This window comes from Trichosurus vulpecula, chromosome 2, assembly GCF_011100635.1.
Source record: "Trichosurus vulpecula isolate mTriVul1 chromosome 2, mTriVul1.pri, whole genome shotgun sequence".
Classification (NCBI taxonomy): Eukaryota; Metazoa; Chordata; class Mammalia; order Diprotodontia; family Phalangeridae; genus Trichosurus; species Trichosurus vulpecula.
The window spans coordinates 165,056,656-165,084,604 of NC_050574.1; the positions used below are offsets into that span (position 1 = coordinate 165,056,656).

The window sequence follows — 27,949 nt, forward strand, 5'->3', positions numbered from 1 at the left end:
CCTAAATGTGAGTTTGTTGGATTCCCTGATGAGTAGGTATTAACCAATAGACACTTACCTAAGCAGACTCTAAGCAAAGAGAATGCCCAGGACACAAGACCCAAAGGTGAAACATACTCTAAGATAGCTCAAGGCTACTGCTAGGAAGGATAAATAGTACCTGCCCCCCCCCAAAAAAAATCTTCAAATTGATAGTAAAGAAATTTTATTATATTCTGAATGCCTGTGGCTTAGTACAATGCCTAGCACATAGCAGACGCTTAATAAACAAATAAGGCCAATTAATCAAAAAGAAACAATACAACATTAGGTAATCGGATTTCTAATTGGATGAAAAATTAGGGACTCTCCAAGTTGGAAGGAGAGTAAACAAGTACAATTCCCTAAATTCAGAAAAAGAAGTGTCCCACTCTCCCCAATTGTCTGTAATCAACTAAAAGCACATGGAAACAATGATTGGGGGCCAGTTTTCAGATAAAACATATGGGTTGCTTGAGATGTACAATCCTGAGAAAACTCCTTGTGTTAATCTTTGGATATGATTATGTTTCACGTCAGCATAACTTAGATCCTTAGTTAAGGCTCTCCAAACAGCAGGTAGGACGGTTAGGTGGTGCAATAGATAGAGCACTGGGCCTGGAGTTAGGAAAACTCATCTTCCTGAGTTCAAAACTGGCCTCAGACACTTACTATCTATGAGACCCTGGGCAAGTCCCTTCACCCTGTTTACCTCAGCTCCTCCTCTGTAAAATGAGCTAGAGAAGGAAAATGGCAAACTGCTCCAGTGTCTTTGCCAAGAAAAGCCCAAATGGGGTCACTAAGAGTTAGACACGACTGAAACAACTCAACAACCACAACAACAACAAAACAGCAAGAGGAGGTGGCCTGGCTTCTCATCCGCCAGCTAAGTTCAAATAATACAATGAGGTTTTCTCCCAGTTCCCACAATTGAAGACAGTTTTCTCCTAAGACAGACATTGTACTAGAACCATAATTGAATAGAAAGGAAACTGAACTAGCTCCAGAACTGAGTCATGAGATGGAGTCTGTGCAGTTCACTCAATTCCCACTACCACTTGCTACTCCAATCCCCTCAATTCCCTCAATTTCCCTCTTCTCATTCATGGGGGAGTGGACAACCCATTCCCACCATGGATCTCTTATCTATAAGCCGAATGTGTAGGGTTTTTCATATATGCATAATCAGAATTATCTAAGTCAGGTCACAGATCAAACTACTTAGAGGATACACTATGGACTAATTTTGAGAAGGATGATTTACATGTCACCAAAGTAACCAAGAAAATTCAACATAAACACCACAAAACAAAAGGCCAAAGTAATACAATGATGATCGCCAATATTAACCAAAATCAAGTATACTTGTATCCTAGTAACTCACTCCCAACGTCCAATTAATCAACACATCTTGAGTCCCAGATGTCCCAGGTAGTCTTCTGGTTCCTGGAGAGCTTCTCTTGGATGTTCTGAAATAGGCTTCATTCTCAGGGCAGCTCTGGAGGAGGCTTTATTTCTCTGGTTCCAAATCACTTGTAGAGGTTTCTAGATAATTCTGCTAAAATCTGCCAGTAATAAGATTTAATACAATTTAGTCCAATTTGGTTTTCCAAACCTGAAACTTCAGAGAATATCAGTTTTTATATACCACTCGCTGTTTCTATCTTTACCTAAATCCTGTACCTGACACAAGAATCTAAAAAGATTCATGAGGGACTAACTTGTAAAACAAACTCTTATGTATTTTAAAATCATCAGACAGATCCTTTAAAATGGGGAAATAATTTCGTTTTCTTTACAAATATCAATACAATTATATATATAATCCTTAATTCAATTTCAAAACCTAATTACTAAAACATAACAGAAGCTCAAATTTCCATGCTAGATATATTTGGAAAGCCAGTCATAAAATCTAATCCAACCATTGCTTTTTCAAAATTTAATCTCCATTTACTTAGAAAACTTTTACATTACTTGTCTTATTAGTTTGTCCAATTCCTCCTTTTGGAGGATATCATCCCTATATTATAGTTTGGCCACAAATACACATTAAAATTGCAAGATTTTTCATACTTGCATCCTATTATAGTAACTCAGAAATGTTTCAGTGTTAATCAGTTAGTTAATAGATCTAGTATTATACATATAGAACTTGTACAATTCACCTGCCCTGATTTTAGAAATCTGCTAGGAAAGGAAAGAAAAGGAAGACATAGTTAGAACAATGTCAAGATATCTCCTCAAGGGCACAAACTGACCTGGCATATACCGTAACAAGGGGAAAATGCCCTTAGCTCTGTTTGATTCCTGGCAAGAGTCATATCTGAAAGCCAATCATGTAGTCACAGGGTATCAAAAGCCAAGCTCAGGATTTACCAGGACGTTGAGGTTGCAAACATGGGTAACTGGAAGGATAATGATACTCTCCACAGAAATAGAGAGTAGAAGAGGTAGGTTTGAGTAGGAGTTAATGTTTTAAACATGTTATGTCTGAGATGCAAAAAAAGATATCCAGGTAGAGATTTCCAGCAAGTGATTGGTGACTAGCAAAAAATTAGGGATAGATATAGAAATTTCATAGATATGGTAGTTGAAGCCATAAGAGCTGACAATATCATCAACAGAAATGGTGTAAGAGAAGGGAAAGGGAAAAAGAAGGCCATCCCAGGACCAGGCTTTGGGAGATACCAACTTACAAGACAGGAGATGGTTTACGATCCATCAAAGGGTCCTAGGAAGGAGTAGTCAGACAGGTAGAAGGACCAAAAGAAGGAAGTGTTATGGAAGTCAAGGATTCAGTGTCAAAAGTTGGTCAAGTAGGAAGAAGACAGAGGAAAGGCTACTGGATCTATCGGTTAAGCAATCACTAGGAATCTTGAAAAAAGTTATTTCATCTGAATGCTGGGGTCTTAAGCCAAATTGTAAAGGTCTGAAGAATTTGGGGCAAGCAGGTAGGAATTGAGGCGAAACTATAGACAACTTTTTCTTGGAGTTTAATTCTGAAATGCACTAGGAATATAGGATCACAGTTTGAGGGGATGGAAAGGTCAGGAGAAGGTTTTTAAGGATTGGGAAAATCTGAGTGTATTTGTAGGCAGCTAGGGGAACGAGTTAGTAGATAGAAAGAGGTTTAAGGTGAGAGCAAAAGAGCGGGCAGGTAGGTGGCAGCTAGGTGGCGTGGTGAGTAGAGCCCTGGCCCTGGAGTCAGGAGGACCTGAGTTCAAATCCAGCCTCAGACACTTGACACACTTACTAGCTGTGTGACCTTGGGTAAGTCATTTAACCCCAATTGCCCTACCTACTCCCCTCCAAAAAAAAAAGAGCAAAAGAGGAGAGAATGTGAGGGAAGATGAGGTTGATGTTTTGAGATGTGATAACAGGGGAGAAGAAGATCATAGTTGATAACCTCTATGTAATCAGTGAAATAGGAGGCAAGGTCCTTTGCCAGGAGGGTGAGGGAAGGGAGTGGTATTGGGAGCTGGAAAAGAAAAGAAAATGTTTGTAACAACTACTATCGGAAGCGTGATAGTCAATCAAGAAAAAATAAAAGAACTGCTATACAAACACAAAGGCTCATTTAAGAACAAATGATAATTTTTTACTGAACCCATTCAGCATGGTTGTGTGAATTTCTCCAACAGTATTTAGTAGAAGTTCACAAGGAGAAATGGAGAGGATCAATAGTGGGGATAACCAAGGCTGGGACTTGGCAAGACTTGACTGGCAATAGGACAAGGGGGCCAAAAGGAAAGTTAAGGGCAGGGTATAGTTTAGAAGTTCTTAACCTAGGGTCTGTAAACTTAAACCTAATTTTGATAACTTTTTAATATAACTAGTTTCCTTTGTAATACTATAGTTTATATAGTTAAAAACATTATTCTGAGAAATGGTCCGTAGGATTCACCAGACTGCCAAGGGTTCCATGACATCAAAAGGTTAAGAACCTCTGCTATAACTGAACTAGTCAATCATGGGGTCGTGACTTGAGAGAGTCATGGTACACTGGAAAGAGCACACTAGCTGTCAAGCACAATAGGTTCAAATCCTACCTGTGTGACCTTCAGCAAGTCACACCTTCCCTAGGGCTCCATTTTCTCATCTATAAAATAAGGGAGTTGAACTAGACAATCTCTGAAGTCCCTTACAGTTCTGGACCTATCATTTAATGATTGTATTACTCAAAGAAAGTGGACTGGTAGACCAGAGAAGTATGGGAGGTCTAGATAACCTCATGAAGATAAAGAATAGGCTTAAGAGGAGTGAAGCAGAGAAAGAAATGGAAGTATAAGAGGTTTGATGAAAGAGGAATTTCAGAGTTCTAGATCATGGGAGTAACACAATATGGGTAGCAGTGTAATCTAACATATAGTGATCCCTGTGAATAACTAAGGGTTATAAGGCTGTAGCCCATGGGAGTAAAGGAGGTCGAAAAACAAGGGTGATTCTCAAGTCTATTTATCCAGCTTTAATCTTTCTCCTGAATTCCAGTCTTACATAAACAGCCTCACATGTTCCTCATGGACATGTCCAAATGAGTGTCCCTTAGGCATCTCAAACCCAATAAATACAAAACAGAATTCAATATCTTACCTTCATTTTACTTGTTCTCCTTGACCTCTCTGCAACTTTTGACACTTGATCACTCTCTCCTCCTGCATATAGTTTGCTTTGTATGTATCTGTTCACATGTGGTCTCCCCTATTATATTGTAAGCTTCTTCAGATCAGGGACTGTCTTTTGTATTACCAGCACTTAACACAGTGCCTGGCACATAGTATGTAGTTAATAAATGTTTATTGATTACTTTGGTTACCCCTCCCTGAAACCGTTCTCTCTTCCAGACTTCCTTATTTGTTTTCTAATGGCGTCGAACTCAGATAGAAATGGGAGTCACTAAACCATACAAAACGATTCCTCTAAGTCACATATTGACTTAGAAAATTACAAATTAACATTGTCTATGTTTTATTGTATTTTATTATTATTAAATATTTCCCAATTACATTTCAATCTCGTTCATGCCTCACTTAGAGGTAGTCAGGCAATGTGTTTGACACCTCTGGTCTAGGATACCACCACACTCTCAATCACCCAAGCTCACCACCTCAGTTATCTTTAGCCTCTCACTCCCACCCACCCTACATATCCTATCTGTTATCAAGTATAGTTGTTTCTGCCTTCATAATATCTTTCATACATGTCCCCATCTCTCCATTCACAGAGCCAACACTCTAGTTCAGGTGTTCACTGCCTCACACCTAGACAATTTCAGCAGTCTTCTGGGTGATCTTCCTGCCTCAAGCCTCTCCCCATTCCAGTTCATCCTCCACTTAACCTCTAACGTGATCTTTGGTCTGACTAAATCAGCCCTATACTTAACAAATTCTAGTGGTTCTCAATTGTCTCCATTATCAAATATAAAGTCCTTTGTTTGGAATTTAAAGTCCTTTGCAACCTGACCTCTCCCTAACTGTAAAGTCTTCTTACATTTTAGTCCCTTCCACAGTGGTGTCAAACTGTAATAGAAAGAATCATTGATTCTCTCTTGATTTGTAAGTAGACGAGTTGTTCCTAGCAGTAGTCTTCCAACTCTATTTGTGTTCTCACTTCTTCCCTATTTACCCAGAGCTACCACAACCACCACAACCTATTCTCACCATCACTACCACCCCCACAAGACAATCCTGAGTACAAGGGTTAATTACCCAAATAATGTTTCACCAGAAAGAAGTGTTCCTTTTCAATACAGATGTTATCATTCAAAACACATGAAGCATGATGTTCAGAACAAGCTAGTCAGTACCCCTTAGGTGGGTGACAGCCCAAGGATCAGCTGAGCTCTTTGTGCTTCCAAATGAGAGAGACTTGGCCCTATTCCCATAGACAGGCAGATAAGAAGAGAGAGTAATCTAGAAATTTTGAGCAGAACACAACTAACATATCACTGGAGGACGTCTTCACAGGTTATCTCCTCCATTGCACAGCCCTCCCTGGGAGTCACTTGAGTCCTAGTCTTCCTATAAGAAAATTCAGCTGGAAGACTTTCCCACCTGAACCACAGCAAGAATCTGATGAATCTGGGAAGGTAACCTTAGCGGTCTGGTTCTCAATTCTGGTAGCTCATGCACAATCTTTCATCCGTAGCTAATATAACTCTTCAACATTCCCTGTGGAGCAAATGGTGATAAAAGCCAACTAAGGTATGCCTGTGGCTCAGCCAGCATGAGCCTCAATCTCTCTGAATCCTTCAGGGTTGTTTGGAATGCAGTGCCTTCACCCTCCTTTCCACTTGTTCATAGCCTTTGCTTTTTCAAGGATCAATTGAATCCTACCTCCTTATGAACCTTCACAGATTAATTCCACTTACACTATCTCTTTCTTGGAGGTAGCATTGTGGAGAGATAAAGTGCTATGTGCTCATTCTGGATAAATCACTAACTCGCTGTGTTAGTATGGGCAAGTCATTTGGCCCTTAAATGAGGTAGTTAAACATGAAGATAGTAGAATAAAAGCCTTCTTAAACTGTCATGGATCTTAGGAGTCATCCAGTCACAAAATCAACTTTCAGTGTTGGTGAAGGCCTCAGAGGGGTTTCCTCTTTCAACTTCTACCCAAAATCTGAATTCCAAACAAGTGCTAATTCAGCCTCTAGTTAAACAAGTCCAGCAATGCAGAATTCACTCTTTCTCAGAAAAGTCCATTTCATTTTTGGATGACTTGATCAAGAAATTCTTCCTTTTATCCAATTAATATCTACTTTTCCATAACTTCTGCCCTCTGGTATTTGTCATAAGATTAGGACTAGGAGATGTGTGAGATCATCCCATCTAAACAATTCTTTTTTATAAATGAAACAGAAATTCAAAGAGATTAAATGCCTTTTCATGGTTTATTAACAAATAAAATAAACTCTGAGGAAGCTCCATAACCATGACACAGACCCAGGTCCCTGGACTCCATTCCAATGCTTTTTTCTCCCCATTAGATTATTCTCAAAGGTCCCTTTCAGCTCACAGTCTTCTCTATATATCTACAAGTATGATATTCTATGACCTTCTAGAAAAGTAACCAGAGTGTGGCTTGCAGACTCACACCTAATAGACCTCAGATCATCTTGTGTGAATCATGAGTATGCCTTTTCCTCCTGTATCCTCTACAATATGCATATAATGTGGGATGCCTCAGCATACAGGAGAAGGACCTCACAGTACCAAATGACTGAATAAAGGATCCCCAGTCCCCTACAGCCAGGCTACCCTAAAAGCTGTGGGCTCTAAGGAGGGATGGGTGGAGAGAGTTCATGAAGTGGGAGGACAAAGGAGACCTTAGGTATTTAGATTGGTTCTCTGCCTTACTCTCCTCCTCTTTTCCTAACTGGCTACTTCCCATAGGCCAGAAAATATAAATCAGTCAACACTGGAAGAGTAGTTTTCAGTAGCCACTACTTCAGTTTGCTATCTGTGTGGGCCTTCTGGTCACCCTCTCTTTGTGCTCCAGGGGCCTCTCCATCCAGGGACAAGCTACAAAATGTACAAAATGAACAAAACTTTCTTTCTGAGCCTTTCTTTGCTCTGCATTTCAAGTGGTAAGTCCTGGGATGGGGCATTGAAGGTATCACTTGTAGGTCTAGCCCACATCTCCCTGATGCCAATCATCATCAGGGGTAATATAGAAGTCCACACCCCTACTTTCCCTCAGGTTCTCTCCCTTTCTTTGTGGGACCTTGAGATTCTTCTCCTAAATACAAGCATACCCTGAAAATATTCTTTCTTGGGGACTGAAATTCTTTGGGTCTTAATTTCCTTCTCTATAAAGGCCACAGCTTGGACCAGATGATCACCAATAGTCATCTTGTCCTATAATGAACAAGAACTTGAGACCTCAGCCTGCTTCTCTTGCTCTAGGACCATAGCTCTGCTTATATAAGGTCCCAGGATAAGACTTGGGTGAGGTATGTTGAGACAAGGAAAGTGAATTCTGCTTTCTTTGGGGAAAATACTCAAGGTGACATTGACCTTCCACTCTCCACATTGTTCTCTCCATGCCACTGAGAAGGAAAGCCTGGCTACCTACTGAGAAAACTGGAATTTTCCAATGTGTTCAGTGTTTATCCCACAAAAATGAAAACTGTAAGGAAAGATTGCAAACATGTGCTCTGTGCCATGGCGAATCCTGCATGATCCAGAGAATCACAAATCGCTACAATACTAGTAAGTGCCATCAGGTCTGGAATAGAAAGAAAGCAAAGAAGAAGCTTTCTTCCATGATCCCCTCTTACCTCCTTTTTAAGGGCAGCTATACCTACTGCTTGATTGTTTCTCTGTAGGCCAAAGGCAAATATAAATCATCCATTTAGAAGGTAATACATTTTTAAAGGGAACTCTAGGGAAAGGGGCTGTGTCCCCATTCCTAGAGTAGAGAGGAGTCAGGTAAGAGGAGCAGATTGTGCCTGATCCCTTGGGGTGGTTCAGGCTTAGTCATGAAACCCTATGAGTTGGGATCCAGGAATTAGCAGGGAAGTTAGGCAGCCTATGGAATCACCCTTATCATTGACTTGCCCCATTCCAAGATGTCCAAGTATCCCTACTTACTCCATGGAAGTTTGCACAGGTCTTGGAAAAGGTTCATGGGGGCCAGGACTATTAAGTGGACACCGTAAAGAAGGATCACAAGGTGGTACAAACATTGAGCATTCTTGGCATACTATTGTCTGTCCCTGGAACAACCATGATGTATAACCAGCTTCCTCCCAGGAAGTAAATTGCCCCTTATCTACCCTGTCTGACTGCATTGGGGTTAAGAGACTTTCTTCTGGGAGTAAAAAACATAGATAGGTTTCAAGTGATCAATTATTCTCTCAAGGAGGGGCTCTTACGTTGCCTGTATCATCAGCTACTTTGGCAGCCTGATAAAGCCAATGAACCCCTTCTCAAAATAATGTTTTTAAATGCACAAAATAAAATATACAGAATTACAAAGGAAACCAAATGTTAGTGAAAATAAATATGTAATTTTTCCCCCAAGTTCACAGATCCCCTGAAATCTGTCCACAGGGATCAGTGAACCCCAGGTTAAGAATTCTTGCCCTACAGAAAAGCAAAACTAAGAGATCACTGTGTTTCTCAGCTCCCAGGGTGGAGATCCCATAGCCCCAGCTTCAGGTAGAGGGCTTTCTGGACCTCCATCTCTCCCTTCACAGGAAAGAAAGAAGAGAGTACAAAATGCTGTCAATTCAAGTGCAAAGATGGTGAGAAGATATATAACGACATTAGAGTTCTGACCAACTGCTGTAGGGATGAGAGTTTCTGCAATGACCCTTCTAAGGGTATTATAATCTCAAAGCAATCTGACTGATCTGGCAAGCCCACCCAATACACTGTTTATTCCTCTCACAATCATACTTTTCCATTTCTCCCATTTCTACTTTTAGTACTCTTCTCTGACCCTCCACTCACTGGACTTTATTATTAGACTTTCTAAATGTTCTTCGTAAGGAGGTGCCTGTGAATACAGACACTTTGGCCAGGGTCATACAATCAGCAACTACCAGCACTAGGACTTGAACGAAAGTCTTTTGGATCAGGGACCCTTCCCAGACCTTATAGGCTAAGCTTGCTGCACCCTTTTCTCCTTCCCGTTTACCTGTTCTTTGTCTGATTTCTTTTGAATCAAATAGCACAGACTCAGATTGCCTCTATGCCACCATCCTCAAGGCCAGTTTTGTGTCCCACTGCTCCCGTCCAAGGACAGGAGAAGGTGAACAAAGAACAGAGACTGTAGCAGTACTGTATCTGAGGAGCTGGGATGGTAACAGAAGATGCATCTGTAGAGATTGTGCATTGTTACCTACACTGAACATTGTCTTCTTGTAATGAAGGTATTAGGGAATTGACATAGAAAAGCCTAGATTCTGATAATTCAAGGCAATGGAGAAATCTGGGAAGACCTGCAAGACTGAATGTGACCATTGGAGAGGCCTCCAGAGAAGCGATGAGGGCTTAGAGAGAAAGGAGGATACACTGACTGAAGGGGTGAGTTGTATCTGAGCTTAGTCAGAGGACTAGAGGACCAGAGAAAGGGGAAAAAAGCTAAGTGCTTCGTTGTCCAGAAAGGCTCCAGATTCTTTACCTGACAGACTTTCCTTCTCATCTCACAACTCTTTGACATCATCCTCTACTGTTTCCCCCTTTGCTTGTTTCTACTGAAGAGATGGTCCTTCTCCCTTCCAAGGCCATTTGATCAGGACTCTTCCTGTCTTCTTCAAATGATTGCCCCTACTATCACCCTGTCCCATCTTCTCTATCTCTTCATTCATTCCCTTCTGCCTATTTAAATGTCCAAGTCTCCTTCAACCTTGCTATTGGCATCATTTCAGTTGTATCTAAGTCCTTATGACCTTGTTTGGACTTTTCCTGGCAAAGATAGTGGATTGGTGTGCCATTTCTTTCTCAGGCTAATTTTACAGATGAAGAAACTGAGGCAAACAGGGTTAAGTGACTTGTCCAGGGTCACAGAGCTAGTAAGTGTCCGAGGCTGGATTTGAACTCACAAAGATGAGTCTTCCTGACTTCAGATCCAGTGTTCTAACCACTGTGCCACCTAGCTGCCCTCAACCTTAACAAAAAAAAATAAAACAAAACAAAAAACCCTAACAAGATCCTGCTGTCCCCTCTAGCTAACATCTACACTCTACTCCCTTTCTACATTTAATAGCTCTACTCTTTTTCCTCTCATTCCTTATACAATCTAGCATCTTCTGACTTCATAACTCTATTGATACTGCTCTTTCCCCTTACCAATGATCTTGTAATTTCCAGACTCAATGCCCTCATCTCAATATTCATCTTTCTGGACCACTCTGCAGCATTCGACACTATTTAACCATGCTGTCCTTCCAAATACCCTCTCCTCTCTGAGTCTATGTGACACAGATTCTCATCCTACCTGTCTGACTCTTCTTCTCATGGTCCAATTGGTTGGACCATTATCTACACATCATGTAACTGTGGGTATAACCCAAGGCTTGGTGTGGGCCTTCTTCTCTTTTATTGCTATATTCTCTCACTTGGCAATCTCATCAGCTCCTATAGGTTTGATTATCATCTCTATAAATATGACTATGAGCTCTACATATCCAGCCCTAATCTTTCTGCAGAATTCCAATTCTACATCACCAACTGCCTAGTAGACATTTCAGTCTGCATGCCCGATAGACATCTTAAATTCAACATGTTTAAAGCAGAATTCATCATCTTTCCAAAACTATCCATTCTTCTGAATGTCCCTACCACTGTCACGAGCACTACCATCCTTCCAGTCACCTAGGATCACTATCATGGTGTCATCCTCTGCCCCTTAGCCAAGCTCCTTAACTCTTTGGTTCCACTTACCTTGCTTGTCCATCCAGTTGCAAAATCTTTTTATTCCTTTTGCTAACATGTCTCCTTCTCTCTACTTGCACAATCATCACCCTAGTCCAGGCTCTCATCACCTCTTGCGCCTAATTATTGCAACAACCTATTTGATCTCCCTGATTCTTCTCTCTGCACTCCAACTCATCCTTCATGCAGAAATCAAAATGATTTTCTTAAAGTACAGATTGACCATGTCACCCACTATTCAATAAATTATAATATCTACCTATTATAATTAGAATCAATCTGGCATTTATAGATCTTTACAATTTAGCCTTTTCTCTGTCTTTCCAGGCTTCTCGTACATTACTCTTCTACTCCTCTTCTTCTACTACTCTGCTACTCTTCTATACTCTATAGTCTAGTTATGCTAACCTCCTCATCATGCCTCACATACGACATTCCATCAATTGTCTCCATTCTATAGAATACTGGCTACACCCCATGATTGAAATACACACCCTTCTCACTTCTACCTCACAGAATCCCTGGTTTCCTACAAAACACAATCTAAGAGCCATCTACTACAGGAAACCTCTCTAGGTATCCCCATTTGCCAGTGCTCTCCCTCATAAAATATCTGGTATAATATCTGTATATATTAATAAATGTATATAATATCTGCTTCATTCAAATGTGAGCTCCTTGATGGCAAGGGAATGTTTTGCTTTTCTTTCTGCGCCCATGTGCTTATGGCAGTGCATGGCATATGCTTATTAAATGCTCTTGAATAATTGATTTATTGAGAATCAGGCTAGGGTTCTGAGACGGGACAATTAATTTTAGAATTGTAGAACCTCAAGGTTGGAAGGAATCTCAGAGGTCGTCTAGTCCAATTCATTCAGAAACAAAATGTAAATGGTCCCTAATGAGTCTCCAGCAAGTGACAGCATGAGCAAAAGTGTGAAGAAGGGAATGTATGTGCCTTGTCTGTGGAAGAATAACAAAACCAGTTTGATTGGACTGAAGGATTTATATCAGGGAGTTTAGGTTGGAGAGGTAGGTTGGGGTTAGGCCATGAAAGGCCCTGAACTCAAGACTGAGAAGTTTGTACTTTATCCTGTGACCAGTGGGAAGCCATTTGTGATTTTTAATAGGGAGAAGAGGCAAATGGGGCAGGTGGAGAAGTGACTTTTGCAAAGTAATGTTTATCAGTCCCTGACCAGCCTATTAAGTGCCACAGAGGTGGAGTTGTCAGGGTGTGCTTAGCCATCACAAAATGCTAAATCAAGTAGATCATCTTAATCTCCAGTTCACCTCTGATTTATTACCTGTCTGCTCTTCTTTTGTTCTTGTTCTGCCTTGTTCTGCCCCTAGCTCTCACCTCTCACATCTACACTCATGCTATTCTTAACATGACTTGTCCTCTTCTACCTGGTGTCCAAGGTGCCCACTTTAATGTCAGAACCCCTTTGCTTGTTCCTCACACTTGCACTCTCACCTATCCTACTGTCTTTGTTATATTGCTCTCCTGTTTCACTCCCAAATGCAATTTGAGTAGTAACTCTCCAAATGCAATTGGAGAAGGGAATCCATTTAAGAGATAAATACACCATTCCAGGTATGAAATGATGGGGGCCTGGACTGGGGTAAGAATAGTGTGGATGGATGTACTCTATATGCCTGACTGAGAACAGTGATGGTGGATTGGTGCTAGAAAGGGAATAGAGATCATAAAAATGGGGTAAAAGCTGCAATTCAGAGGTCATAATCCAAATAAGAACTAGGAAAGTGGCTGAGGAGCCAGATATGAAAATATCCTTGGAAGAAAGGGGCATATCACTACCTCATCTTCCTTATCTTACTTGATATCTTTGTGGCTTTAATAAATCCTCCCTCTACATGTGGGATACTGGCTCTTCTCTATGCCACCTGGCTTCTGGGGCAATCAAATTTCAGGGAATCTTCTTACCTATGTGTGAGTAAGTGACAATAGTCTACTGGCTGGCCTTAGTGCTAACATGGTGATCAAAGACATGGATCCCACCATAACGTGAACATAGTGCTAACTCAGCTGAGCCCCAGGGCTCATTGATGTCTACCCACAATTTTTTTTAAAAATCACCCTACCGCACAGCTATTGCTACGAAGGCAGGATTGCCTGGTGGAAGGTCTTCCTATTGTAAGGCAGGTTATGATCATAAGAACCAGCACCTGTAGCCCCACCTATGACTGTCCGTATATGCTAATACACTACATAGAGCTGAAGGATCCTTGAGAGGTATAGCATTGAGTGCATGATATAGAACACTCCTAAAATCCTTCTCCATCAAGCCCAGCTGTTGAAATTCTACCCATCTTTTAATGACCAAATCAAATTCTACTCCATCCTTTTCTAATCCTCTCTAGTAGGAAATTTTCTTTCCTCATCACATATCTCACATGTCATTTATACATCCCATTTTTGAGGTGTTTTTTAAATGGACCTGTAATTTCTTTGGTGGAGGCAGCTCTTCTTTCTACCAATGTTTCTGTGCCTTTCCTCTGAGATTATCCTCAATTCATCCTGTATACATCTTGTTTGTTCATAGTTGTTTTCATGTTATCTCCTCCATTGGATTGTAAGCTCCTTGAAGGCAGAAACTGTTTTTATACTTCTTTGTTTCACCATTGCTTAGCACAGGGTCTGGAACTTAGTAGGTGCTTTAAAAATTCTTGTTGACTTGAATTGGTCTGCCATCCAGAGTCTTAAAAAGTTGCCTAGGACAGTGGCGTAGTGAGTAGAGCAATAGCCCTGAAGTCAGGACAACCTAAGCTCAAATCTGGCCTCAGACGCATAATGCCTGTGTGACCCTGGGCAGGTTGCTAGTTATTTGCATGCTCTAAGGTACTGAACAGACCATGAGCAATTTGGTGGAGACTGGTGGAGACAAGACCATATCTAGAAATCTTAGCTGAGTTTATGGTCATTCTAGGGCTGAATCAAGTTCAAAGATAAGGCATTGCCACGGGGATCTCTATGAAGAAATGGTAATCAACATGAAGAAAGAGTAATCAACCAGAAAAACTCAGAAAAAATGACATCAGGGAATGAGGATTGGTACGGAGAGATTGGCATCAATAGGAAAGAAGATGCAGGAGCCAACAACAGCGAGTCTGTAGTAATTATTCTCTCACTGAATGCAAACTTTTCTTTTAACAACAATAACTCACATTTTTGTAACACTTTGAATTTTACAAAGCACTCACAAAATAACAGTATGAGGGAAGTAGCATATGTATTATTATCCACATTTTACAGACTCTCCTAGACTCACCTATGGTCTGCCATGATTCATGCTAGGCTATTTCCCTAGTCAAAACTCTCTATGTAACATAATAATTATGTGGTCTAGGAGTCTCAGTTTAAATAACTTGATACAAGTCATTCTTCTAGTGATTACTATAGCTATAATTGAACTCAAGTCTCCTTGCTCATATTTCTGAGAATTCTCTATAACTTGAGATAACTATAGTACTTGGATATCATTTCTCTTCCTAAAGGCAACCTTAGTTTTCAGGGTCAAGGCTTGTGTAGATGCTGGAAATGAAAGATGTAACAGACTAGCAATGTGGGAATTCTTGATAGGGTCCTTTATTTGTTCATCCAGCCTAAATTGCTTTCCTAATCTACCAGATTTTGAGAGAGAGATGGATGCTCTCATTTAATTTATTGGCAATAAGCTGCCTTCCTGTCCACACAGCCCAATAGCCTTGCCCACCTGGTTGTGGTAATAAAAGCCAAACACCACACCACCAGTACTACTGGGAACTGGGTAGTTAAAGAAGTCCAGGGTAAGTTTCCAGGTGGCTATCTGTCTGATGCTAATGGGTATCAATCTCTTCAGTTATGGACCTGAGTGGAGGGGATATCCATACTACTTTAGGTTGGCTGAGGGTTCCTTTCTACTGGTTCAGAAAAGTTGCCCGTAAGACTACCAGAAGTCTCTGAGTCAATCAGAACCCATACCCAAAGAAGTCAATAATTAGTGAACTGAGATGAGCTAGCCAATGTTAACCCCAGGGGGTGAGGTGAAAAAGAAGAGACCTCATTGAAGAATCATAGAATCTCAGAGTTGAAAGGGACCCTTAGAGAGCAGAGATTTTCTATTCTGTTCTGTACTTTAACAGTAATCCCCTCTAAAATATCCCTGATTTCCAACCTCTAGGAAAAGAGAACCCATTAACCAATAAAACATCATATTCTACTTTTGCAAAGCTCTAATTCATAGCAATTTTTCCTCATATTGAACATAAAACTGCCTCTAATCAACTTTAATCCATTATTCCTGACCTGCTTTCTGTGGTCGGTCAACAAGGATTTATTAAGCACTCAATATATGCCAGGAAAGGTACTAAGAATTGAGAATACAAATACAAGTCAAAATAAAGACAATCTCTTACCTCAAGGATCTTATATTCTAATGGGGGAAGACAGCACATAAAAGGAAGCTGAAAGTGGATGGGGGTGATGGGACTAGGTCCTATGGGAAGTGAGGGGAGGAATATCAGAAAAAGAAGAATAGAAGGTCACAAGTAGAACCTAGAAAGGACTGAAGAAGGGAATATGGCTGATATGGGTACTTCCTTAAAATGAAGTTGGTCATAATTCTTCTTTACAACTTGACTATTGTGTAAATAAGTTCAATGCAAAGTCATATGTAGAAGATATATCGGATTCCATGCTATCTTGGGGAGGGAGGGGGGAGGAGGGAAGAAAATGTGGAACTCAAAATTATGTGGAACTGAGTGTTGTAAAATAAAAATAAAAATCTTAATTAAAAAAACAAAACAAAACATTTTCCCACAAATAAAGACAGATCTAAACAAAAAAAAAAATTAAGTTTACAGAAGAAGCTGACCAATCAGGGGAAGAAGGCTCAGAGGTGAAGTCAACTTCCAGAGTGAGCATCCTGACACATGGTAGAAAAAGAAGTTTGGAGTGTCAGAAACAGAGCCCAGAGAAAAGTGAAGGACAAACAGAACAAGCCTAATCAATCTTCAAATATTTGAAGACAGATATTATATTTCCCCTAAATCTTCCCTTCTCTAAGATAAATATTCCTAGTTCCTTCAACATATCTTCATATAGCATAAGTTTCCAGTTCTCTCACTATCTTGGTTGCTCTTAATATGATAAAGTTTGTCAATGACTTTCTTAAAATGTGATACACAGAGTTGAACACAGTATTATAATGGGTTAACTAGGGCAGAGTATGAAAAGGCTGTTACCTCCCTCATTCTATGCTCCCTAGGACAGAATTAGCTTTTTGTTGACTCACATTAACCTGAACTTCCCAAAACCTCCAAATTTTTTCACAGGAACTAGTCATAACTCACCCATTTTGTAGTTGGACAATTGATTATTTTGACCCAAATATGAGATTTGACATTGATACTTACTAAATGTCATCTGCTCAGATGAAAGGACCAAGTGAGAACAATCTAATGGTAAAAAAAAATATGGTGATGTGGAAAAGAACAAAACAAAAACTCAGAGTATGTAAGTATTTTCTTTATGCTATTCAAAACAGCAAAGATTTCTGATTTGGAGTTTGCCCTAGAGATAGTGATAATTATATGTATCCTCATGTTCTTCGTACCTTTTGTCCATGCTTTTTGGTTTTGTGTTTTTTTAAAAGAGAGATGAAAAGAAAGAAAGAAAAGAAAGTGAAATCACTAGAAAATCTAATAGAAAGATTTGATTTAGGGACAAATGTTGGCAAAATCACCCAAGAGGCTTTTTTGCATGGAAGGAAAGGAAAAGACAAGAAAAGATTGACAAGTTTAAGCAAGTTATGGAAATGTTTTTAAATGACTTGAAGGCAGTAAAAGCAAAAATGGTAAGTGGCATTGAGTTATATGAATGAAATACTGAGTTGGTTGACAATTGTGAAGAAGCAGATTATATTCAAGGAGCAAGTGGTAGTAAGGTTGAAGATTTAGTAAGAGGAAATGGTAGAAATTTGATCCAAGATACCCCAAAGGATGTGAGTGAGACTGGTATTACTATGACCAATCATAAAAGATTCAATATATATACTTCAATAGAGAAGGATGACAATAAATTGAGTGAAGCTTCAAGAAATAAGACAGAAAATGGAGAATGAGATGATTTGGAAGAGAATAATGAAAAGGAACAAGAAAACTGAGATGTTAGTGTTTTTCCTTTTGATGAAAACCTTTTTTAATGGAGGGGACTTGGATGAAGAAGAATTAAACACATGTGATTTAGAAAAATGACAACAATCAGATGAAAAAAATTATCAACTCAACAAAAATTGAAATTGACTATGTTAATTTTTTTCCTAACTAGAATTCTTAAACAGGATGTTTATGGTTATCCACACTGATTTTGGGAAGTTACCTTTCTTCTTGGCAAGAAAGAAAGAAAGAAAGAAAGAAAAAGAAATATTCATCCTTACTACCTCTATTCTAACCCTGACTATGCATCAGAGTAAGTTCAAAGAAGTTCATAAAGAATATGAAATAAGACAGGGGCGGAGCCAAGATGGCAGCTGGAAAGCAGGGACCTGCCTAAAGCTCTCCCCCAGGACCCTCCAAAAACCTATTAAAATTTCTCTGAACAAATTTTAGAACTGCAGAACCCACAAAATAGCAGAGGGAAGCAGGGCTCTGGCCCATCCTGGATGGTTGCTGGATAAGGTCTATTGCATGGAGCTGAGAGCAGAGCAGAGCCCAGCATGGGCCATGCCAGAAGCAACCAGACCAGGAACCAGGGAGAACAGGCCAAAGCACCCTGAATCTCAACCCACAAACACCAAAGACAATGGAGAAGGTTAACGGAAAAAACTGCAGGGACAGAGGGAAAGGAGTTCACAATTTGGCCACCACCCCTGCCTCCCCCCCGCCCAGGGCAGCGGAGGTGGTGCAGTTCTGAGGAATACAACTACAGTTGCTTCCAGCCCCAGGCCCACCTGGTGGGAGGAATTAAGGGCGGATCAGAGCAGGAGTGCAGGGCCTGCTTAGATCTGAGTCACAGTCAGGTTGGCGGTTCTTGGGGGAGGAGGAGCACTGCTGTGGCAGAGCTTGCTGTGTGGAAATAGCTCTGAAAACAACAGCACAGCCCCTCAAGCTTGGGACAAAGTACTCCCTACTCTACAAGCAGTCATACCCCGACAAAAAAACTCAAGGGTCAAATAGTTGGCTGGGAACATGGCCAGGCAGAAAAAATGGACTCAGATTCAGACTCAGACTTTAGAATCTTTCTTTGATGACAAAGAAGACCAAAACATACAGCCAGAGGAAGTCAACAAAGTCAAAGAGCCTACATCAAATGCCTCCAGGAAAAACATGAACTGATCTCAGGCCATGGAAGAGCTCAAAAAGGATTTGGAAAAGCAAGTTAGAGAAGTAGAGGAAAAACTGGGAAGAGAAATGAGAGTGATGCAAGAAAACCATGAAAAACAAGTCAAGGACTTGCTAAAGGAGACACAAAAAAATACTGAAGAAAATAACACCTTAAAAAATAGATTAACTCAAATGGCAAAAGAGCTCCAAAAAGCCAATGAGGAGAAGACTGCCTTAAAAGGCAGAATTAGCCAAATGGAAAAGGAGGTCCAAAAGACCACTGAAGAAAATACTACCTTAAAAATTAGGTTGGAGCAAGTGGAAGCTAGTGACTTGATGACAAATCAAGATATTATAAAACAGAAACAAAGGAATGAAAAAGTGAAAGACAATGTGAAATATCTCATTGGAAAAACCACTGACCTGGAAAATAAATCCAGGAGAGATCATTTAAAAATTATTGGACTACCTGAAAGCCATGATCAAAAAAAGAGCTTAGATATCATCTTTCAAGAAATTATCGAGGAGAACTGCCCTGATATTCTAGAGCCAGAGCGTAAAATAGAGATTGAAAGAATCCACTGATTGCCTCCTGAAAAAGATCCCAAAAAGAAAACTCCTAGGAATGTTGTTGCCAAATGCCAGAGCTCCCAGATCAAGGAGAAAATATGGCAAGCAGCCAGAAAGAAACAATTTGAGTATGTGGAAACACAATCAGGATAACACAAGGTCTAGCAGCTTCTACATTAAGGCATCAAAGGGCTTGGAGTATGATATTCTGGATGTCAATGGAGCTAGGATTAATACCAAGAATCACCTACCCAGCAAAACTGAGTATCATGCTCCAAGGCAAAATATGGATTTTCAATAAAATAGAGGACTTCTAAACTTTCTCAGTGAAAAGACCAGAGCTGAATAGAAAATTTGACTTTCAAACACAAGAATCAAGAGAAGCATGAAAAGGTAAACAAGAAAGAGAAATCATAAGGGACTTGCTAAAGTTGAACTGTTTTGTTTACATTCCTACATGGAAAGATGATGTGTATAATTCATGAGACCTCAGTATTAGGGTAGCTGAAGGGAATATACATACATACATACATGTGTGTGTGTGTTTGTGTGTGTGTGTGTGTGTGTGTAGACAGAGGACACAGGGTGAATTAAATATGAAAGCGTGATATCTAAAAAATAAAATCAAATTAAGGGATGAGAGAGGAATATATTGAGAGAGAGAGAAAGTGAGAGATATAATGGGGTAAATTATCGCACATAAAAGTGGCAAAAAAAAAAGCAGTTCTGTAGGAAGGGAAGAGGGGGCAGGTGAGGGGGGCATGAATGAATCTTGCTCTCATCAGATTTGTCCTGAGGAGGGAATAACATACAATTGGGTATCTTACCCCACAGGAAAGAAGGAGGAAGGGGATAAAAAAGGGAAGAAGATAGAAGGGAGGGGCAGATGGGGGGAGGAGGTAATCAAAAGCAAACACTTTTGAAAAGTGACAGGGTCAAGGGAGAAAATTGGATAAAGGGGGATAGGATAGGAAGAAGCAAAATATAGTTAGTCTTTCACAACATGAGTATTGTGGAAGGGTTATACATAATGATACACATGTGGCCTATGTTGAATTGCTTGCCTTCTTAGGGGAGGGAAGAGGGGAGAGAATTTGGAACTCTAAATTTTAAAAGCCGATGTTCAAAAAAAAAGTTGTTTTGCATGCAACTAGGAAATAAGATAAAGAGGCAATGGGGCATAGAAATCTATCTTGCCCTACAAGAAAGCGAGGGAAAAGGGCATGGGGTGGGGAGTGGGGTGACAGAAGGGAGGGCTGACTGGGGAACAGGGCAATCAGAATATATGCCATCTCAGAGTGGGGGGAGGGTAGAAATGGGGAGAAAATTTGTAATTCAAACTCTTGTGAAAATCAACACTGAAAACTAAAATATTAAATAAATAAAAAACGTAACTGAAGCAAAAATATATAAAAGAAAAAAATCATAATCACAAAAAAAGAATATGAAATAAAATCATCATCACAGAAAATGATTTTATTGTAGATAATTGAAGTAGGGAGTGTAATTGCTTTTCCAACTCATGAGTTTCTTTAGGCATATGTTATTACCAGGTACAAGGTAAATACTGAAAATATCTTTCATTTAACTTTCATCATGGTAATGAGTGAATTGATTTACATTATATTTATATATTTTTAAAAGACCACCTAAAATCAAAGCATTCTACTTCATGAATGGACTACTTATGCAGATTCAGTGCTGAATTTCTTTGGATAATTAGTCAGATGGAAATTAAAGATACAGTTTCTTTGAAGTGGCGGAATCAGCTAGAATGCCCTCTGTGAAACATTTTAAATTTTCCCTCTTTCTTTTTGCCAACAGCTATAAATAAAATCAATCAAATGTTTAAAAAAATCACAGAAAGTTATCAATAGAACCCATAGCAACAGACATCAGATACAATAATAAAAATAAATTTATACCTCTTAGTGCAAGGAAGGTCTTTCTGACTCCAGGTCTAGCACACTACACTGTGCCACCTATCTGATATAGACGTAGATGGCTGCCCTGGAAGTACACTACAGAACCTTTAATCAGAAGGAAGAAAGAGATGAGGTATTTGGAAAACAGCTTTTAAACTTGCATAGAGGCATGACAAAATGAACAATTACGACTACCTAGGACTACTCTACTAGAATACTCTCTCTCTCTCTCTCTCTCTCTCTCTCTCTCTCTCTCTCTCTCTCTCTCTCTCTCTCCCCTCCTCCCCAGAGCAAAGTATTAGATATATTTGACCTGCTTTACTAATAATTTCTTTCTTCAAAAAATCAAAGAATAAGTGAATTTAGCAGCTATAATTGCCCTAATAGTATAATCCTGGAAGAACTGGTTGCTAAAGTAGAAATAATAAGAACCTTGGAAAGAAGAGACCATTGTATATCAGTGTTTGCAATAGAAAAGGTAAGGAAAGCCAGACATAGTACTTGCAGAAATTGGGCTAAAAGTTGGGTTTTCTTCAACTTGAAATTCAACTTCCTGACTGGCTGAGTCAACTTGGATTGAGGAAAATAGGTACATACGGCAGGAGAGGTTGGCAAATCCCAAACTCTGTGTTCTAAAGAAAAGATGGACACAGAACAGAAAAGATGGCCTTCTTCCCTGAGATCACAAGAAGAGCTGATACACTGAGGCCACACTTGGCCCAAAAGGAATCAAGAAGCCTAGTTAAGACAATTTTAGCTTTAGAAGTCTAGGACTAAAAAATTGGAATGTCAGAGGTTATCCTCCTATCGGGGAATGGCTGGACAAACTGTGGTATATGAATGTAATCAAATGTTACTGCATCATAAGAAATGATGAAATGGACAATTTCAGATGAAACTCTGGAATTATGAACTGAAGTACACCACAGTGACCAGAACTAGGAGAAGAATTTTCTCATTCCAAAGCCAAGTTTGGGGGAACAGAATGGGCATTCCGGGACAGGAATAAGGGTCAAAGAAATCTGGCACATGCACAAGAGAAAACCCAGAGCTCGTATTATACTATGGCATATGAATTAAGGATTTGGAGTTTGGGGCAGAATCTGGGGTTATTGGGGGTAGGATAAAGTATGATTCAAATATAGCAACAAAATCTAGGTGTGGTAGAGTTTGGGGCGATTAGATGGTGCAGTGGTTAGAGTGCCAGGTCTGAAATGGGGAAGACTTATTTTCCTGAATTCAAATGTGATCTCACACACTTACTAGCTATGTGACCCTGGGCAAGTCACTTAACCCTGTCTGCCTCAGCTTCCTCATCTGAAAATGAACTGCAGAAGGAAACAGCAAATCACTCTAGTATCTTTGCCAAGAAACCCCAAATGGGGTCACAAAAACTCAGACATGACTTAACAACAACAATAGAATGGGAAACGCCCTGAATTTGGAGTCTGGAGACCTGGGTTGGGATCTCAGTTATGTTACTTACTAGCTGTGTCATGTTATGATAGTCACAAATTGTCTGATGCTGATTTTACTGTTTCTAGGATGAGGGAATTGGGCTTGATGATCTCTAAGGCCTCTTCTAGCTCCATGACTCTGATTCATCTGTGACTCTAAGCACTGGGAGGGAGGAAAGGGAAGAGAAGGTCAGGGCAGTTGTCTATGATTCAGGGTATGTGACTAGATTTAAAGGGTTGGAAGAGCAAAGAGGTTTGGGATGAAAGTAGGTGGGTGTCTTCGGTAGGTGTTGCACTTTCCCCGCCCTGAATGGACACTGTCCACTGCTCCAAGGTGATGAAAGAGGAACGGGGGGAAGTTGGGCTGTGGTGGCTAGGAAGCGCTCATGGCTTATCCAACCAACACTGGCTCCTCTGTGTACCTAGATCAGGATCTGGTGCTTTGATGGACAAGTTCTTACTGTTGGGATTTGTAACCCTGCTCTGCTTAATGAATGGTGAGTTGCTGGGGATAAAGATTGGAGTGTGGAAGAAAGATGGATTCCCTAACTCATAGCTTCTCCTACTATCCCTAAAAGATTTTGAATGAGAAGATTCTCCCCCATACCAAAGACAAATACGATTCTGAAGTGTATATGGGAACCAATATCCCGTTGACTGTCACCTCCCAGTCAGGGTAGAGGGTATAAATTCCAAAGTAATTCTTCTTCAATCTCCTCTTCCAGGACCTATATCCATCCTGCTAGGCCCTTCTCCATTCTATTTCTAATAGCACTTTAAGATTTACAGAGCATTTTACATACACTATTTCATTTTGTCCTTATGTCCTTGTGAAATAAGTGCTATTATCATCTGTATCTTACAGGTGGAGAAACTTGGGCTTGTCCAGAGGTCACAGAGCTAATAAGTGCCTGAGGCAGGATTCAAAGTCAGGTCTCCTGACTTCAACTCCAACACTCTAGCGACTGTGCCACCTAGCTGTTTTCAGTGTAGAGTTAGTTAAGCCCTCCTCAATTTCCCAGCAGGCCAAATCTTCTCTTCCCTCACCCAGCCTAGCCCTTGAGGGCTTCCATCTTGTCTTCTTCCCAAGCCAAGCCTCCTGTTGCCTCCTATATGCAGTCTTCCTTCACCCTCATCCCAAATTGATTCCTGAAGAAGCAACTCCAGTTGGCCAGCAGGAACTATGTAAAGAAATTCTATAGCAGAAGGAAGGTTCCCAGAGGTCTGCAGAGGCATTAGAGTTAGGGTGCAAAGTACCCAATGACAATGTGTTTGTATCCTTTTGCAGCTTTGTGTGGCCCACCTGTCAAAAACGCAGGAATTTTCCGTGAGTGTGACAGGGTGTATGGACAGATCCAAACCCTCAGCATAGACACATAAGCCTTCCCCCTTTCAATCCCCCTAGCCTCCAGTCCCAGCCCCAAAGAGTTATTTGCTTTGCCTTTTCCATCTCTACCCCTCCAGCCCAGACATTGGCAAGCCATGTATAGTAAAACCTGTAAAAGTAAGCAGGTACAATGAGGCACATTTTAATATAACTTTTTATTAATACACACTTAATGTCAGAAAATTCCACTTTCCATGGCATGAAATATATGTTTTCATGGCATATCAAATTGCATGTGTTATATATAATAAGGGCTCAAAGCCTAGGGGGTAAAGTGGGAGGACACACAAATGTCTTGCCTGGTCTCTTTTACAAACAAATCTCTCACTCCTATCTCCTACAAACATCTAAGCTTAAGGGAGCAGAGCTCCTTCCCCAGTCTCTACCCATCCGACAGCCTCATGCACATCCCTTCATTTATGGCCCTACTTCTCAGCATGAGGACAGTGCTCCCTTCAGAGACTGCTCATGAGTCACTCAGTCCAGGAGAGGTTGTCCAAGAATCACTGAGGAAGAAGGGATCTTAGAGATAATCTAGTCCACCGTCATCACTTTAGAGATGAGCAAACTGGACCCTGAGAAATAAAACACCTCATCCAAGGTAAGCTAACAATTTGAATGTAGAGGCTGGAACTTAAACCCAGATCTCCTGACATGATCTGCACCCTTCAACTCACTATCTCTCACTGTTAACTGAAAATCACATTACGCTTCAAAATGACATCACCCAGAAAAAAACATAGCTTTTAATAAATGATGAGCTCAATGATCTTAGAAAAATATGGAAAGATTTGCATGAAACAATGAAGAGAAAAATGAGTAGAACCAAGAGAACCCTGTATGCAGTAACATATTGTTCTAAGAATGGTTTAAGGCCATTTTAGTGCATAATTCATATCATTTCTCCCTACAAAGCTGTTTCCTCAAGTCTCCTTTCCTCCTGTCTTCAAGGTCTTTAGGAACTGATCTTTTAACATGGAGCATGAGCCTCTGGAAAAGGGGCCAAGGCAGTTTCTGCAAATAAATCCTCCCAACTCCCTGACCTTCACACGTGCACATAAACATATAAGTACACAGGCCTCCTGCACTCAGGCCTTAGCTTCCATATTGTAATTTTCTGTCCCACAGCTCTCCGATGCAACAACTGTGAACCCAAAAAGCCATGTGACAATGAAATTAATAGCTGCCTGATTGGCCCTAAACAATCCTGCAAGACAGTGAAGATTCATTTATCTAGTAAGTGAGGCTGGACCCATGCCAAAGAGACCATCCAAAGAGACAGCATCTCCATCTCCTACCAGCTCCCTATAGCCTGAATTGTAGACATGACCAGCTCACCTCCCTCCCTCCACCAGAAAGCACAAAGCAGAGGACATCTGCAGTCACTAACTCTTCCTAGCCTTGGGGATAAGCTGAGACGATATGGAGTTACAGAGAGGCATGGAGCATGTCCTAGGACCTCACCAACTTCAGATTTCAAGGCTGAAACATCAGAGAGAAATAATACCAGATTCAGGGGTTGAGAAACTAGGTACCATGCAAGGGCCTCACTTAATTGGTTTTCTCTCCTTACCGGAGATTTATGGGCATATTCAAGCATAGATCCTTGACAGTTTGTGTGGATTCCCAAGGGCCCTTGCATGCCTCCAGGATGAACTTTGACTCAGGTAAGCATTAGGGAGGGGAGAGGATTGAAGTGGTTCACAATGACAGGTACCCTGAGTCTATACTACTAGTCTATGAAGGAGTATGCGCTAGTTTGGGACACCCTTGCCACAGCATAATTTGGGCACTGGAAGAGCAAGAAGAAAAGAGCCTTTGAGGTTGTTCTACATGACTGGCACATTTCTGAACCCTAGTGGTTTCTACATTGGAAAACAGGGGGCTTGGAATGGGGGCCAAGGGAAGGAAAGGAATCAGGAATGTTTTGCATGATAAAGAAAAGACGGGGTAGGGATATGATGGTTGATTCAAATACTTAGGATCTAAAGCTAGAGTGGTCCAATCCCCATACCCACATCCCACACTCACATACACACCAAAAGGTTGCTGTTATTTATAGATGAGGAACCGAAGGCTTAAAATGACTTGCTCAAGGCAACACAGAGCTATTATGCATAAGACGATAGACATATTCTCTATTGTTGCAGAGGCAAGAACTAGGAGCATCGGATAGAAATGTGTAGGAAAGATATAAGTTCAATATAAGAAAGCTAGCTAGAGATAGTAAACAATGTATCAAGGTGCCTCTACAAATAGTGAGTTGCCCAATGGGAATGCTTGAGCAAAGGTTGGATGGCTACCTGTCAGGGATGCTATAAAAAGAATCATTGCATTTAGAGCTGGAAGAGACTCTGGAGATGATCTTGTCCAGTCTTCTCATCTGATGAGGAAACTGGGGAAAGTTGGAATAGATAGTCATTCATCCACATAGAAGCAGCTAAGTGGTGCAGTGGATAGAGTGCCAGGCATGGAGTCAGAAAGACTCATTTTCATGAGTTCAAATCTGGCCTTAGATACTTATCAGTTGTGTGACCCTGGGCAAGTCACTTAACTCTGTTTCCCTCAGTTTCCTCATCTGTAAAATGAGCTGGAAAAGAAAATGGCCAACTACTCCAATATCTTTGCCAAGAAAACCCCACATTGGGTCACAAAGAGTTGAACACAACTAAAAAACAATTGAATAGCATCCACACAGAATCAAAGGATCTTAGATTTGGCAAAGTCTTCAGAGATCATATGATCCCACCCATACCTCAGCAGGAATTCTCTCTACAAGACCTTTAATAAGTAGTTAGCCAGCTTCCTAAAGTCTCTTCCAACATTAAGATTTAATGACTCTCTTCATTTTCCCTTTCCCTACCAACAGGAAGCAATTACATAGCGATTCTGACCTGTGCTAAAAAGTGCAAGCCACAAGCCATGATTTCACATGGCTTTGGAGTAGAAATCTCATGCTGTAATGATGAAGACTACTGTAATGTGGACTAGAAGGTCCAATGGCCCTGTTTTGTTCCCTCAGAAGAACTGCTGGTCCTGCTCTCCCGGTTGCATAACCCCAGCTCCTGAAGGCTACCATCTCCTCTATCGGTACCCCTTATGCTATCTTCTCTCCTCCCCCACTACCTCCCCAGTACCTGACCCCTCCATTCCCAGACTCCCTTTGTTCCTCCTCTAGCTCTGCTTCTCCATTCAGAATGTCTGAGTGGTCATGTTTTCATCATAATAAAGTTGACCATTACATAGCACTCTTGGGTGTACAATGCAAATACATTATGTTTGTTAATAAAAAAAAAAGACTCCTTTCCTTCACCATCATCAACAAAGAGACATCCTTCTTCCTTCTATCATCTTTCTTCTCTATGGGGCTCTATGTGACCCTTCATTTTCTGTACAGCCTTGGGGACACTCACTAACTCTCAGCCTCCAACTATGGGCTAGGGAGGAAGGAGGGTTGATGATGGGTAAAGGCAAGGGCTGCCTTTCTACTCATGTTTGGTAGCTCCAGGAAACTAGTTAGAACTTCTTTGGGGCCCCCATAGGCATCTGGTCCTTGGGCATGTGGGGAAAACAGTAACTTAGCAGGTCTGGTGATAATCAGAAAGCTGACTCCCCACACTCTGCCATCCTGAGCCTCTCCTAGACATGGCTACAAACATGATGAGCTCTGGCCAGCAGCAGAAGTAGGAGAAAGTGGCATAGAAAAGAGCCCCAGAAACCCTTTTTCTCCAAAAATAAATCATAATCAATAATCAATAAACATTTATTAAATACCTATTATGTGCCTGGCACTGTGCTAAACTCTGGGCATATAAATACAAAAAAGAAAGACTTCAAGGAGCTTACAATCTAAAGGAAGAAGGTGACTCACAAAAGGAAGTGGAA

General features: G+C 40.6%; 1 pseudogene; it reads left to right on the top strand.

Annotated features, from left to right (window-relative positions):
• Positions 1-14,452: 14,452 nt before the first annotated feature.
• On the top strand, positions 14,453-17,657 carry LOC118836844 (annotated as a pseudogene).
• Positions 17,658-27,949: the final 10,292 nt, after the last annotated feature.